Source organism: Palaemon carinicauda, chromosome 2 (assembly GCF_036898095.1).
Source record: "Palaemon carinicauda isolate YSFRI2023 chromosome 2, ASM3689809v2, whole genome shotgun sequence".
NCBI classification, from domain to species: Eukaryota; Metazoa; Arthropoda; class Malacostraca; order Decapoda; family Palaemonidae; genus Palaemon; species Palaemon carinicauda.
Window position 1 is genome coordinate 103,307,113 of NC_090726.1, and position 17,500 is coordinate 103,324,612.

General features: G+C 34.1%; 1 protein-coding gene across 4 annotated transcripts in view; it reads right to left on the bottom strand.

Moving 5' to 3' along the window:
* LOC137626121 (uncharacterized) overlaps positions 1–17,500 on the bottom strand; it is a 261,230-nt gene that overhangs the window by 239,781 nt on the left and 3,949 nt on the right. The gene's annotated exons all lie outside the window — the stretch shown is intronic.

Consider the following 17,500-nt stretch of genomic DNA (forward strand, 5'->3'; position numbering starts at 1 on the left):
GCAACCTGCTGCAGACAGCTCTTCTCTTGAAGTGAATCTAATTTTTGCCCTTTGGGTAAGGCGCCTTACCTGAACCTGTATGCGCTGCACTTCCCGATGTCGATATTTTGCCCATGAAAGACCTGAAGTCGGGTACCCTTCAAGAAGTGGCCTTCTGCAACGCAAAGAATGCCCAATCAACCACTGCTGCTCTCACTTTTCCTGTGCCATCTATACCTCTCCTTCTCTCCACCAATGCCAGTACTCAAGCAGGTGGTCAACGGCTCGCCCTGCCCATTGACCGTCTTCAGTAGAAAATTGTACAAGGCCTAATCCAGCTACTCTGCCTTCGACAGGGAATTGCTTGGCTGTCCATCACTTTCGCCACTTTTTGGAAGGAACGCCCTTCATCATTCGCACAAACCACTTGCCTTTGATGCACACCTTCACTAGACAGTCCGACGCCTGGTCTGTCCATCAATACTGACATCTCTCCGCTGTGGCTGAATACAATTGTGCCCTTCATCCCATCCCTGGGAAAATGAATCCCATTGCAAATGCCCTATCAAGGAATACATTTGCTGCCATTCCCCTAGGACTGTAGTGCAACGCCTTGGCAGAAACCCTTCGAAAAGATCCAGTGTACCAAGTATGTAGGAGATCCTGCACATCACTCCATTGGGAGGACATCCCTCTCGACGACACCAACGCCACCTTACTGGTAGACCTAGACCGTGGATACCTGCTCCCTGCGCCGACAGGTGATTGATTTCATTCATGGCATTTCCCATCCATCGCCCCGTTCTAAACACAGATACTGAAGGGGAAGTTCATTTGGCTTGGCATTACCAAGGATGCTAAGGATGGGGTCCATACCTGTACTTCATGCCAAACCTTAAAACTACATTGACACATTGATTCAGGAGTGGGCACCTTTCCTCAACCTCAGAGTCACTTTGCCTACATTCATGTCGAAGTTGTAGGTCCCCTATCCACATCACAAGGATATTGTTACCTGTTTACCATCATTGACAGCTCAACTCATTGGTCATTCCCATGAAAACTGCAACATCCAACTCATGTACATTACTTCACCTCTAAATTGTGGATATCATTGGCCTATCTCCTGGAAATCTCCCTTCATCAGACAACAACCTACAACCCTGCTGTCAACTGAATGGTTGAACGTTTTTATCATACCCTCAAAGCAGTTTGATGTTTGCTACAAGGAATCTAACTAGTTTACCCAGCTTCCCTATATCCTCCTGGGACTAAGGACCACTCCTAAAGATGCCCTGGTATATGGTGACCGGATTGATCGTCCCTGCCTTTTTGTTTTCTTTTTTGTCTGCAACCTCCTCCGACAATCTCCAGCCCCTACATCACATTGTGGGAAGATTTACTCCATGCCACCAGACTTACAAGCCCCCAGATGAGCAACACAAACTGACAGATCTGTACTCAACAATGCACGTTTTCCTGCGCAACGACACTAGCAAGCCACTGCTAACACACCCTCACAAGAGCCCTTTCCTTCCAATCCGTCGTATATCGAAGGTGTTCTTACTAAACATTTGTGGCAAAGAAGACTGGGTCTTCATTGATTGCGTACAGCACATGTCTCAAGAGCAAGGCACCCCATTTCACATGTATGTCATTTATAGGGGGGGGGAGCCATGTAAAGCATGGTTTTTATACACGCTCGTACACTGTAACATTATGATTTTTTATCTTATCCCTCGCTCTTCCCTGCACTGTGAATAGACCATCCTGTGTTATCATGCTAGCACAAGCTTTATCATGATTAAATTTTTGTGACGTCCTTCCTCGGAATTCGATGTATATAAACTCAATGACTGTTTGATAAAGTTTAGTTGCATTCACCTTGCCTCTCAGGTGCCTCACACAATTCCCATTTTAGATGTTTTAGAGCCCAGGCAAGAAAGGTAATTTAATTTTCGATTAAACTTACAAATGTTCATTCTTATATACATTTTTTTCTAACCATCAGGTGTCAATTAATATGATGGTTTTCTCATCCATGTTTTTAATGGCAATATGGGAAAATTTCCCTAATTTTCTTAGGGCTAAATCTAAGAAAATTCACGAAATATGACAAATTTTGAAGTAGGCATCCATTTTCAGAGACAAAGTCCGTAAAGAAAGCACTTTTTATGGATTTGTTTCCAACAATAATTGTAATATAAATAAACTCCTCGTCCGATTCATTTTTCAAACAGTTTGGGCATGAAATATTGAAAAACTTCGTAATTGATGGATAAAAAAAAACACACATAGACACATAAAGCAGCAAAACGGGGGCGAAATGGAAAGGCACAAGATACACGATAAAAGAGCAAATTTATAATGTAGGAATGGGTAACACTGCCAGCACCTTTTTTCACCTTAGAATTGATTGCAACTACACTATATATAGAAGAGCGTCTGAAGAACTCACACTATGCATAAAATTTTTTAAGAAAAAAAACAAGAAATGTATAACTTAGAAAGCTTTGAAGTGCTTAACACCCGTCCAGGTATGTAAAAAAAGGATGAAGTATTGGTAAACAACAACATTAAACCAATAGCTTTTAGGTAATTTGCTCGTAGGCTACGTCGTCAGAGAAGTGTCTTTGTCTAAGCGTATTTTTAAACCGCTAATCGTTGTGGAGGTGGAATAAAAATACGAAAGCAAATATTTCCTTTTCGTCCAGGCCGGCTGTCTCTTATATCGCCATGATCAGCGAAGCTATACCAATCATGGCCACTCATACTATGTTGGTTTGCCGTGAGCTTTCAGACAAAAATTTTCACTATCAACAATCCGCAGTTGGCCAGTGTGGTGATGAAAACTAACCAAATCTCAGACATGAATAAGGACATGTCTGAGGCCTTTGCCCTTCAGTAGACTAGAAGTGACTGCATTTGTTGTTGTGAGTATATATATATATATATATATATATATATATATATATATATATATATATATATGTATAGATGAATATGTATATTAATATACATACATACACACACACTCATATATATATATATATATATATATATATATATATATATATATATATATATATATATATATATATATATGTATATATATGTATATATGGATAAATATCAACACAACATCATGCTCAAATAGAAATAAATTTCTACCGCATACTTGGGATTGAACACTAGCCCCTTCTAATGAAAGGTCAGGTCGCTTCCAACCATGCCACGAGAGGCCATACAAGAAGTGGAAACCTAACTGCTAATCTGCAGTTCAAGATTTACCTGGCGAGACATCAGTCTCTTACCAGCGAGTTTTCCCCGACTTCCGGGCCCACCACATGACACAATTCATAGTAATTCATTCAAATTACCCCTAATGAGTCAATATGGATATGGCACATGACACAATTGATAGTAATTCATTCAAATGACCCCTAATGAGTCAATATGGATATGGATATTATCCATATTGACTCATTAGGGGTAATTTGAATAAATTACTATCAATTGTGTCACGTGGTGGGCCGGGAAGTCGGGGAAAACTCGCTGGTAAGAGACTAATGTCTCGCCAGGTAAATCCTGAACTGCAGATTAGCAGTTAGGTCCCGACTTCTTTTATGACTTCTCGTGGTATGGTTGGAAGCAACCTGGCGTTTTATTAGAAGGGGCTAGGCTTCGATCCCAAGTATGAGGTAGAAATATATACATATCATATATATATATATATATATATATATATATATATATATATATATATATATGCATATATATATATATATATATATATATATATATATATATATATATATATATATATATATATATATATATATATATATATATATATAGATATATATATATATATATATATATATATATATATATATATATATATATATATAATATCGATATATATATATGTATATATAATAGAATGAGGAAATTTCACAGCAGCAAAACTCGATGAACTTCACACAAAATATCGCCAACAATGCTATATACCTAAAACTTGGAAAATCATTACTATCATACTAATTCACAATAAGGGAAACACAAAACATCAAAAAATTACCTCCTAATAAGTTTAATCTCAGTAATGTATAAAATACATTATATTAGGGGTAATAGAAAAAAAGCTAGACTTGAATCAATCAAGAGAGCAGATAGGCTTTAGAAGTGACTATTCAACAACTGACAAAATACTGGAGAAAATTGTTGAAAAATATGTACCGAAAAAAAACAATAAACCAAAGACGTGCATACCAAGAGACAGAAGGATCTTATTTCAGAAAATTAGAAAGTGGAAGAAAAATCTTGCAAAAGAAAAAATGTGGAAAATGAGGGAAATGAAATGTAAGATAGAAAATGCAGAACAAAAGATTATATAGTCGAAAGAAAATGAAAAAAGGGACTTAGAAGAAAGGACACTTCAAAATATAAAAAGAAACCCCAAAGTACTTTACTCCTATGCAAAAAAGATGAATAAAGGGAGAATAGAAATAGGCCCTCTAAGAATTTAAGGATGGCTAACGAATGAAAAAAAGGAAATATGCAACATATTAGCAGAAAAATATAAGAGTGAGTTCACGCCAAGAATTGCGAATGAGAATAATGAAACAGAAATGAGAGAAGAAAATGTTGAATATCTAACGGATATAGATATTAATAAAGCAGATATTGTCAAGGCTATAAACGAAATTAAAAATGGATCGGCAGCCGGACCAGATGGAGTTCCAGCGATTTTGTTAAAAAAAAACTGCAAACACTATCGCGAAGCCGCTTGCAATACTGCTAAGACAAAGTGTAGATATGAGCGAGATATATGTTAAACATAAATTAGCTTATATAACCCCTATCTTCAAAAGTGGATCAAGACTAGAGGTAAGCAATTATAGACCTGTTAGTCTAACATCACATATTATGAAAGTGTATGAGAGGGTAATAAAAAAGAAAATAATGAACCATTTGGTCAAAAATAATTTGTTTAATATGGGTCAACACGGTTTCGTGCCTGGAAAAAGTACACAGACCCAACTGATAGCACACTATGAAAACATATACAAAAATATGATAAATGAAAAAGACAGATGTGATCTATCTAGATTTTGCAAAAGCCTTTGACAAGGTAGACCATAACATATTGGAGAAAAAAATGAGAAAGCATAATATTGTGGGAAAGATAGGAAAATGGGTAATAGAATTCCTGCAAAACAGAAAACAGATAGTGGTTGCAAATGACGAGAAATCAGATGAAGCCCAGGTAATATCGGGTATGCCACAAGGTACGGTATTAGCTGCACTGCTGTTTGTTATTATGATCTCAGACATAGACTGTGATGTTGAAAACTCCGTAGTGAGAAGTTTCGCCGATGACACAAGAATAAGTAGAGAAATTACTTGTGATGAAGATAGGAACTCACTACAAAGAGATCTAAACAAAATATATGAATGGGCGGAGATAAATAGGATGGTATTTAACTCCGATAAATTCGAATCAATAAATTATGGAAACAGAGAAGGAATGGTGTATGCATACAAGGGACCTAATAATGAGACAATCACAAACAAGGAAGCAATTAAAGACCTTGGTGTAATGTTAAATAGGAATATGTTATGCAACGACCAAATAGCAACACTGTTGGCTAAATGTAAAGCAAAAATGGGAATGTTATTCAGACACTTTAAAACAAGAAAAGTTGAACACATGATTATGCTTTACAAAACTTATGTACGTAGTACACTCGAGTACTGCAATGTGATATGGTACCCACACTACCAAAAGGATATTGCGCAAATAGAGAGTGTACAAAGGTCCTATACTTCTAGAATAGAAGAAGTTAAGGACCTTGACTACTGGGAAAGACTGCAATTTTTAAAACTATACAGTCTAGAAAGGAGAAGAGAACGCTACATGATAATACAAGCATGGAAGCAAATAGAAGGAATTACTGAAAACATCATGGAGCTTAAAATATCAGAAAGAGCAAGCCGAGGTAGATTAATAGTGCCAAAAAATATTCCAGGTAAACTAAGAAAGGCGCACAGGACATTAATCCACTACGCACCAGCATCGATAATGCAGCGACTATTTAATGTGCTGCCAGCTCATCTAAGAAACATATCAGGAGTGAGCGTAGATGTGTTTAAGAATAAGCTCGATAAATACCTAAGATGCATTCCAGACCATCCAAGACTGGAAGATGCAAAATACACCGGAAGATGCATTAGCAACTCTCTGGTGGATATACGAGGTGCCTCACACTGAGGGACCTGGGGGAACCCAAACAAAAAATAAGGCAATAAGGCAATAAGACCATATTCATGTAAATTAACATGCTAATAGAAAAATCAGCAGAGCATGACCAACCACTTTGTATGGAATATATAGACTATGAAAAAGCTTTTGATTCTGTCAAAACTTCAGCAGTAATGAAAGCACTTCACAAACAAGGAATAGATGTCTTATGTTAGAAGGCTTGAAGATGTCTATACGGTGTAATGATAGTGAGAAAATTCCTTTTAAGATAGGAATTAGACTGGGAGGCTCCATCTCTCCCAAATTATTCTCAAAGTGCTCTGTAGTTTTTAAGAATTTAGATTGGGGAAGGTACAAATTAACATTATTGGGGAATACTTTAACAATTTAGGATTTGCAGATGAAATAGTTATATTTAGTGAAACGTTTGAGGAATGGCAAAAGAGGATGAGAAATTTGAATAGAGAAAGAAAAATTGTTGCACTGAAAGTGAACATGAGTAAAACTAAGACAATGTTCAATGAAAAGCCAGAGAGAAAACAAATTAAGGTTATTATTGAATATCTAGAGATTGTTGATAAATATAAATACTTAGCACAGACAGTAAGTGTTTCCCCATGACATGAGAGTGAAATTAATAAAAAAAAATAGGTATGGAATGGATACCTTTTGGTAAAAAAAAAGAGATTCTGAAAAGTCAAAAGGCACTTTATATAAAAAGAAAATTATTTAATCATATGGTTCTACCAGTATGAGCTTATGCATCAGAAACTTGGTGCCTTACTATAAAGCCTTAAATCCTACTTACAACTCAAAGAGCTATGGAAAGAATAATGATGAGAATAACACTGATGAACAGAAAAGGAACAACATGGATAGGAGAGCAAATTAAAGTAGAGGATATTCTAACATGCAAGAAAAAGAGATGGATATAAGTAGGACATATAATGAGAATGACAAATAATATATGAACATTAAGAATAACGCAATGCGTCCCTAAAGATTTCAAAAGAAGCAGTGGAAGGAAAAGAAGACGATGGATTGACGAACTAAGAAAATTTGCGGATATAACCTGGCATGAAAAGACCATAAACAGGCGTGAGTGGAAGGACATGTTTAGAGGCCTTTGTTCTACAGTGGAATAGTTACGGCTGACGAGGATGATCATGATATATATATATATATATATATATATATATATATATATATATATATATATATGTATATATATATGCTTGTATTAGAGATGTGCCGATAGTATCGGTATCGACCTCCACCATGTGTATCTGGTATTGGTATCGGCCAATTAAAATACTGGTTGAAATTAAACTTGTTTCCATCAATAATGACATCGCACGGCAAAACAACAGGCTGAAGTAGACGGAGAATAGTGATGCGAAATAGCCTTGCAATGTCTTTTTTCCTTCTTTTTCTTAATTATTATATTTTATAATAATTCCGTATAAATATATTCTTCTGATGTATATACAAATAACACTTTTGTTGAAGTAGTATAATTTCACTTGTAATTCCTTGTACTATCCCTATATGAATCTTGGTATACATTCTAAATTCCTAAATTTCTACTTCTCTCCCACCTTGGTGTGCACTAGAATGGTAATTAAAAGTCAAAGAGGGATGTGTAGAATATAACACTATTAATCAGAAATTCGCCGAGGTTGAGAGTTGGAAATGGAAACCCATTATATATCTTTTTTTTCAGTCAAAGCTACCATTTCAGCCCCACACACTAAGACTAAATTCTTAAATTCAAATAATTCATTAGTTTACTCTGTTCATAAATAGCTATTTCCTCTAGTTCAGTAAACTGGTTGAACTAATATCATGATATTCAGTGAAAAAAAAAAAAAAAGAATATTAGGGAGGCATTGCATTTGTGATCCGATTGTGTCATTATTATTATTATCATAGGGCAAGCTACAACCCTAGTTGGAAAAGCAAGATGCTATAAGCCCAAGGGCTCCAACAGGGAAAAATAGCTAGGTGAGGAAAAGGAATAAGGAAATAAATAAACGATAACAAAAAATTAAAAATAAGTTACTCTAAAAAGAGTAACAACATCGAAACAGATACAATAGTCATATATAAACTAAAAACAGACTTGTCAGCCTGTTCAACATAAAAACATTTGCAGCAGCTTTGAAATTTTGAAGCTCTACTGATTCAACTACCCGATTAGGAAGATCATTCCACAACTTAGTCACTGCTGGAAAAAAACTTCTAGAATACTGTGTAGTATTGAGCGTCATGATGGAAAAGGCCTGACCATTAGAATTAAGTACATACCTAGTATTACGAACAGGATGGAACTGTCCAGGAAGATCTGAATGAAAAGGATGATCAAAATTATGAAAAATCTTAAGCACCATGAATAATAAACTAATTGAACGGCGGTGCCAAAGATTAATATCTAGATCAGCAATAAGAAATTTAATAGACCGTAAGTTTCTGTTCATCAAATTAAGGTGAGAATCAGCAGCTCAAGACCAGAAAGGAGAAAAATACTGGAAACAAGGTATATTGAAAGAATTAAAAAACTTCTTCAGAATAGATTGATAGCCAAAAATCTTAAAAGACTTTCTCAATAAGCCAATTATTTGTGCAATTGAAGAGGACACTGACCTAATGTGTTTCTCAAATGTAAATTTGCTGTCGAGAATCACACCTAAAATATTAAAAGAGTCATGCACAGTTAAAGAAACATTATCAATGCTGAGATCAGGATGTTGAGGAGCCACTGACCTTACCTACTTACAATCATACTTTGAGTTTTACTAAGATTAAACTTCATACCCCATAATTTGCACCATGCAGTAATTTTAGCAAGATCTCTATTAAGGGATTCAGCAACCCCAGATCTACATTCAGGAGATGGAATTGATGCAAAGAGAGTAGCATCATCTGCATATGAAACGAGCTTGTTTTCTAGGCCAAACCACATGTCATGCGTATATAGTATGAAAAGTAATGGGCCAAGAAGACTACCCTGTGGAACACCAGATATCACATTCCTATACTCACTATGGTGCAGATCAACAACAACTCTTTGAGATCTATTACTTAAAAATTCAATGATAATGCTAACGACCCACTCACTCCCAACTGTTTGGGTTTGAAAACAAGGGCCTCATGATTAACACTGTCAAAGACAGCACTAAAATCAAGTTCAATCATACGAACTTACTGACCACAATCAAGGGATTTCTGTACCGCATTGGAGATTGTATGAAGGGCATCACATGCTACAAGGCCTTCACGAAAACCAAATTGCAAACTAGGGAATAGATGATTACCTTCAAAAAACCTATTAAAACGTTTTGACAGAAGATAGATAATATGGGAGTAATGGAAATTGGCCACTAACCAGTTGAGCTACCAAAAACACGTAGAGGAGTAACATTACCAATTCTCCAACAAGTGCTAAAAGCTCTTCTTCTTGCTAACTAGCACAAAATAGCACATAACATTGTAGCTAAGAAATCTGCAGTCTTTATAAAAAACAAAAGAAAAATACCATTTGTGTCTACACCTCCATAAGCATCAAGGTCCATCAACAGAGCTTTAATTTCACCAGATCAAAAAGCTAAACTAGTTAGTTTAGCCTCAGGAAAACAGGAATGAGGAAGTTCGTGTTTCTAAATATTCTGTTTACTGTCAAACACATCAGCCAAAAAGGCTGCCTTTTCCTTTGGACAGTGAGTGACTGAGCCATTTAGTTTAAGTAAAGGAGAAACTCTTGCATCTACACCAAAGAGTGCAGATTTAAGGGTAGTTCATGACGTATGTTCCTCAGTTGTACCAGAAAGGGTTTCTTTTATGGTTAAATTGTATTCCTTTTCAGTTGAAGCATAAACTCTCTGAGCAAAAGCTCTAAGCTGAGTATAGTTATTCCAGGCCAAATCTGATCTGTTACCCTTCCAAAAATGATGGGCCTCCTGCTTCTCCAAATAAGCACGTTTACAATCATCATTGAATCACGGTTTGTCCTTCACTCGGTCATTTAGCACACTAGAAGGGATACACCTATCAATTATGTTGACTAGATTCTCATTCAAAGGAACAACAGTATCCACACTACTATATTATTATGACGAATTCAAGCCCAAAAGATCCTGCAAAATTCTATTCCAGTCTGCTTGAGTTTTCATATAAATTTTACATGAGAATGATACATCAGAGACAGGCTGCTCAGTCTTTACTACTAAAAAAAATCAAGGCATGATCAGATGTTCCAACTGGAGAACCAACCTTACTTGTTGTAACACCAGGGGAGTCAATGTATACGAAGTCCAAGCAATTACCAGACCTGTGAGTAACTTTACTTATGATTTAATCACGGCCTGAATCAGAAGCAAAGTCTAAAGCTCTTAAGCCATTGCGATCAATAGGAGAAATAGAACTTAACCACTCCCTATGGTGAGCATTGAAATCACTAACAAAGACAAAAGAAGCCTTTCTATCATCTTCTTGTATCTTAGCCATTATGGTAAGAAGACAATCGAAGATAGAATCATCAATGTATTGATTCCGGTAGATCGGACACAAATAGAAAATGTTATGCCTGGCAGGACTTAGGAGAAACAGGGTATTCAGTCCTAATATACACTGCCATTCCACTGGCCCTATGGATGGCATCACGTTTCATCATTATAGGCTTCTTAAAAACAGTTATAAGGAGCTCAGATGAGTGCCTCATATTAGAAACCAAAGTTTCTGAGCACAAAAGAATATCATACTGTCTGAACACAACTGTAAGGTATTGAGTATTTGCATGAAAACTATGAATATTGCAATACAGTAGACGACATTGACGAAATCTAGAACGTACTGGTCTCAGATACGCTCACTGTCTCCAAACAGCATAAGAATTGATGGCAATAGAAAGGAGACATCATAATTAAAAACTAGATTGACAAGAATTATACCAAAAACAAAAACAATATATACAGAAATATAAATAAAGGGATTGATCAAACACTGAACAATGAATACCTAAAGGTCTGTTTACATTACACTCTAACCAAAAACTAGGTTATTACTTTACTTCTAATGGGAATTATTCTTAAATCAACCTCTTACTTCGGCTCTTAGTCAGGGGATACGAGAAAATCACTGAAGTAAGTATTGGTGATCGCAATTATACACATTTTACAAAATAAATATATATTCTTTAAAAGTAGAAATTTCCAAAAATAACACTAAAAACAAAACCCTTGAAATATTAAATCTGAACTAAACCTTAGACTAAGACAAAAATGATAATTCGAAAAAAAAAAAAAATATATATATATATATATATATATATATATATATATATATATATATATGTATGTATATATAGGTCTATATATATATATATATATATATATATATATATACAATATCTTGTTTCACTAGAAATGAATTTATGGAAATATTCAATTTTGACACCTAAGGAAAAGTTGACACTTTAACGTTATAGAAAATAAATGAAAATCACACTTACATACACATAACTGTTACTCTACGACCTTTGGGCTCATACAAGGTTACCGAACGGTTAAGCAAAAATAAATACACTTCACTGTTTAACCTAATTACACAGGACCAGTTACAAAAACTTTACAATATAAATTTACTTACATTAACAGGCTTCACTTTTGAATTAACACACAATAATATCACCAACACTATACACAGTATACGTTGGAGAGAAATCCCTATTTACGTTTGAGAAGAAACACTTCACGTTTGAGAGGAGATATGCAGTGGCTGGATAGATAATGGAGAGAGGACTGGTGGACGTTGGTTCTTTCAAAGGGTCAGGCTGGATCTCTGGTGTCCTATACATTGCTAGGCTCTTATATATCAACTTAATTCATTCTGGAATCTTCCAGTTCGGCCTTCTGGAAGCGTGGCGGCATGGTTCAGCAGCATCAAGGTTGCCAATTAGGCATTATGGAAGTAGGGGACTTTTGTCGCTTGGCGAGGCACCTCTCTCAGCTAACTTCATCCACCTCCTCTCACAACATTAAAAAATAAAAAAGAATAATTTCTACTCAAAAATCTTCCTGCAACTTTCAACCACGTGGAAACATGATGCAATCCCTAGTGTGTGTGTCATACAGCATACCTTTTTAACAAGTTTACATAAGACTTTGTAACAAAACTACATGAAAAGAAAATTTAATCCTTAAAATACCATAAATTTACATATACGGAGCTCAATGAAAATACATCTAAATGAATTACGAAAGTTTTATATAATTTACATGCATTACTTAATCCTGCATGAGTGGGATCCACCTTAAAAGCTGGCTATACATCACTTAAATAAACAAATGAAATACGTGATTAAAATAATGTACTTTCATGTTAGACCAACTTCTCAAGATAATATATATTTATATATATATATATATATATATATATATATATATATATATATATATATGTATATATATATATATATATATATGTGTGTGTGTATACATACATATATATATATATATATATATATATATATATATATATATATATATATATATGTACATATATGTATATATACATATATATTTATACATATACACTGCAAGACGTTATATCTTAGCAATCCTTCTTTGCCAACGGTTTTATAAGCAGATGAGGAACCTGGTGAAGTAACGAGAACTTTTAGTCTGGAGGAAATCCCCCCCCCCCCCCCCTTAATCTCGATGAAGTCACTAGCAGCAGGGTGATGGATTTGGTTTAAGGCGATAGATAATCTGTCTCTTCGGCTTCAATTCCTTATGCCTGGCAGTTGATCTTACTGGAATTAGTATGGACCAGCAGGGGTCACTTGCCTTAGTTAGATAGGCACTGCGCATCACAAGGAACTGGCTATCCTTTGAAGAATCTAGCCAATGAATCCTCTATGGATTTAGTCAGTCTATGGAAAGGGAAAATGACAGAATGGCCTTCAGTCCCGGGCGTGGTGGTGTGCTAAGAATCTACCGGTTTATAAGCTCTAGAGAAAAATGGAAAATTGGTGATTAGAAGGTTTGAACCATGAATTAGATAGGGAAGTTACAATAAGTGAAGAGTAAATTTATGAAATCTTGTTTTGATATAAACATATATATATATATACATATATATATATATATTTTTACACACATATATATATATATATATATGTATATATATATATATATATATATATATATATATATATATATATATATATATATATATATAGCAACCACAATGGCATTTAATGCCGTATTCTACGTTGGGAATATATATCCACTGAAATTCATATATGGTAATAGCTTTTGCCTGAACAGAGATTCGATGCCATTGTGAATGATATTTACATTGATTAAAATCACGAGTGTTAGTGATATATATACATATATATAATTATATATATACATATATATATATATATATATATATATATATATATATATATATATATAAATTTATATATATGTATACATATATATATATATATATATATATATATATACATATATATATCTATTTATATACTGGGGTATATATATATATATATATATATATATATATATATATGTATATATATATATATATATATATATATATATATATATATATATATATATATATACTGTATATTCAGGAAGAATAGGTGGCGTTGGAAGAGAAGGGGTAGGAATGTTGATGACACCAAGAGCAGATATGTTATTAACTGAGTGGAAAGCTGTAAATAGTAGATTGTTACTTGCAAAGTTTAAATCAATGCAGTGAAATATGAGTATTATGGTTTGGTATGCACCAACAAATGATTCCCCTGAAGAAAGGAAAGATGAATGCTATGAAGAACTGCAGAATGTAGCAGATGAGATCCCAGATGAAAATTGTGATTGGGGACTTCATTGCTAAAGTTGGAAGAAATAATCAAGATCTAGAGAATGTGATGGGTGTTGAGTGTCTTGGCGAAGTTGCAAATGAAAATTGCGCACTTTTCATAATTTTCTGTTCAACAAACAATCTTGACATTAGAGGTACTCTTTTCCAGCTCAAAGACATCCACAAATATACATGGACTTCACCAACTGAGGATTACAGAAATCAAATAGATCACAATGACATTAATAAAGAGAGAAGGAAGACTCTGAGTAATGTTAGAAGCTATAGAGGTACGAATATTAGTAGTGATCACCAGCTTCTCATAGCCACACTGAAATTGAATCTGAAAGCACCCAACAGAAATGTAGATAGAATAGCTAGGTTAAATACATCTAAATTTCTGGAAAATGAGCAAAGAGAAACATTTGCAATTGAATGCAGGAATCGATTTGCAGTCTTAGAGACTTTGAGAGACAAAGAGCAGACACTTGAAGAGGATTGGTGTGATATTAAGAACATATATCAGTCAGTTGATTGTGAAGTTTTGGAACATGCAGTTACAAGGAGAAAGGCATGGATATCAAATGATACTTGGGATACTATGAAAAGGAGATAAAGCTATAAATTGATTGTCGAGAGTTTTCAAGGAAATAATAAGAATTACTACGTAGAGCATTGCTAAGTATTACAGTGTTAATAGTGGGGTCAAAAGAAAAGCCAGCAATGACGGGAAAGAATATTTAGACAGGAAGGCAGATGAGGCTGACAAAGCTATGGTGTTAGAATCGCTCATAGTATTATTAATAAAATCTCTACGAGGGCAAAGAAGAAGAAGCATATACCCAGCAAAAAAAGAGATGGATCTGTTATAACAACAGAGGATGAAAAAGGCAACATTAGATGGAACACTTTTGTGAGGTCATTCATGAACAGGAGATACGAAGGGAATAATTTGATTGATATACCGGAAGCTGATGAAGACCTTAATGTAGCGACGAATAAATTTAATGTGTTTGAAGTTGAAGCTATTAAAACAAAAATCAGATGGAAAGCTCTGGTTATAATGGAATAACTACCGAGATGATAATAACTGAAAATGAAGTAATCCCCAGAACTCTTAAATGATTATTTTTTAGAATGTGAGTGATACTCTTAATTTCTTTATGGTCATTTATAAAAGAATTTCCTAATTTTTCGTTAGGAGAGCGAAATGAACAAGGATTTTATTACCTTTTTATATGGAACCTTTATACAACAGAGACTTCGTTGGATATACTACAAGTTTCACCCATACTATCAGATAAAGCCACATAAAAGAAATATCGAAAAATGCGTAATTTCGTCATTGGAAAGCATATTGGAAAAACTTTAGAAGACTTAAAGCAACTTTTTCCTGAGTAGGAGATTTTGGGAATGAGAAATTTCAGTTTTCACGTTAATTAAAAAAAAAAAAAAGTCTCTGGAGGTTTGATTCTTCCAGATTGTAATATTCGTTTGTTTACTGGTCCTTAGAATCTTTTCTCTTTTTCTCTATTGATTTTCTTACTTCGTGGTATGACTCATTATGCGTTTGTGTTACGTGGTCGAAACACTACGACTCATCTTTTCTAATTGTTGTCCTAAATATGTAAGAAATCTGTCTTGAAAAGATCAATTCGAATTGAAGTTTACTTATAGCTTGTTTGAAGGCGAACTTACATTGGTTGTTCACTTCCAGGCTTTTCACGCCAGTTTATTCATTTACATGAGTGCATTGCGTACTTTGCACATGTTATCGCAGCTTTTGTTATTTATTTTGCACTAATGTACGCCACCCGTCAAAAATTACTGCTAAACATTTAGATACATATGCACACACAAGCACTCACACATATTCAATCCTTGCCACCCCATCCCCCTTTCCTAACTACAACCCCTTTCACCAGGCTATGATTGATTGATTGATTGAGTTGGAGTTTTCTGGCATTCTGACATCGAAGGTCATAAACGCCGACTCTCCAGGGTATGATTTATCTCTCTCTCCTCCGGAGAAAGACAGAGTAGTTATACGCTTGCCAATGTTGCTCAGCGTGACTGGAAAGAAATATATATATATATATATATATATATATATATATATATATATATATATATATATATATATATATATATATATATATATATATATATATATATATGTACATATATATATATATATATATATATATATATATATATATATATATATATGTATATATATATATACCTATAAATATGTATGTATGTATGTATGTATGTATGTATATAGCCAGACACTTGGTTTTCATTGTATGGAGAGATAACGCAGAGCGTAAAATACTGCATTATTGTAGTAATTACATTTTTATTTTTTTAGTTCCTCGACAGGGTTTTTTTCTGAAATTTCCTCTGCTATTTCAAAACTTTTTTCACGGTGTATGTTTTGAAATTTCGTATCTTCTGAGATAGCCACCTATTTTCATTAATCAATAGTAAAACACATACAGTTTAATCCGTAGGGAAACTCCAATGATTTGATGTCACAAATTGAATTTCGTTATAAATAGGGGTGTGTTAGCTTAAAGCTAAAACTTGATCATTCTCGTTTTGGTTGTCCGAAATAAAGTATGCTTATCCAACGCTAAATAGATTTTAATTTCCCAATACTAACATGCAACCTACTAATTGTAATTTCATTTTAATATAAAACCTGAATGACTGCCTGAACATATAGTTAATGGAAACTAAATCTACAAAACGTATATGAATATATCAAAAATTATCGATGAGCTTGTTATGTGTTCAGTCTTAAGTGTTTTCAGGCAGCAATGATTAGAATCAACCCAATTTTTATCAACTGCAGCTGCTAAAAGATCAGAGAGATTTCATCACTAACGATACATTAGTTGAATCTTAGATTGGAAACAATGGTATGCAAGGTCTTATTCCTCCTCTAGGTATTTTTTTTTTTTTATTATTATTTTCTTTCAACCTGATAAACATTAAATACAGAGATGGACAAACTATAATCAGATACATTTTAGTGCAGATGATGTTCATTGAGTAACACATCCATAGTTCTTTCCGCAGCCTGTCCCCATTGCAGCGATCAATATGAGCAGAAAAAGTGAGAGCTAAATTGGAAATTCGAGTTCAAGTATCAATGGTGTAAAAAGCAGGATTGTTTTAATTGGAGATTTTCCTATTTCATCATAGGATGCGTGATTCTAAACAAGATTTATTCTAGAATTTCCAATTATGCCTTTTTCTAAATTAGCCTAAAAACACAAGCTTATGTTTAGTCCATAACCATACTTTGATTATTACAAGAGAATCACCAAAACTGATAAACTTATAAGTAAATATCAAGAATAATTTGTAAAAACA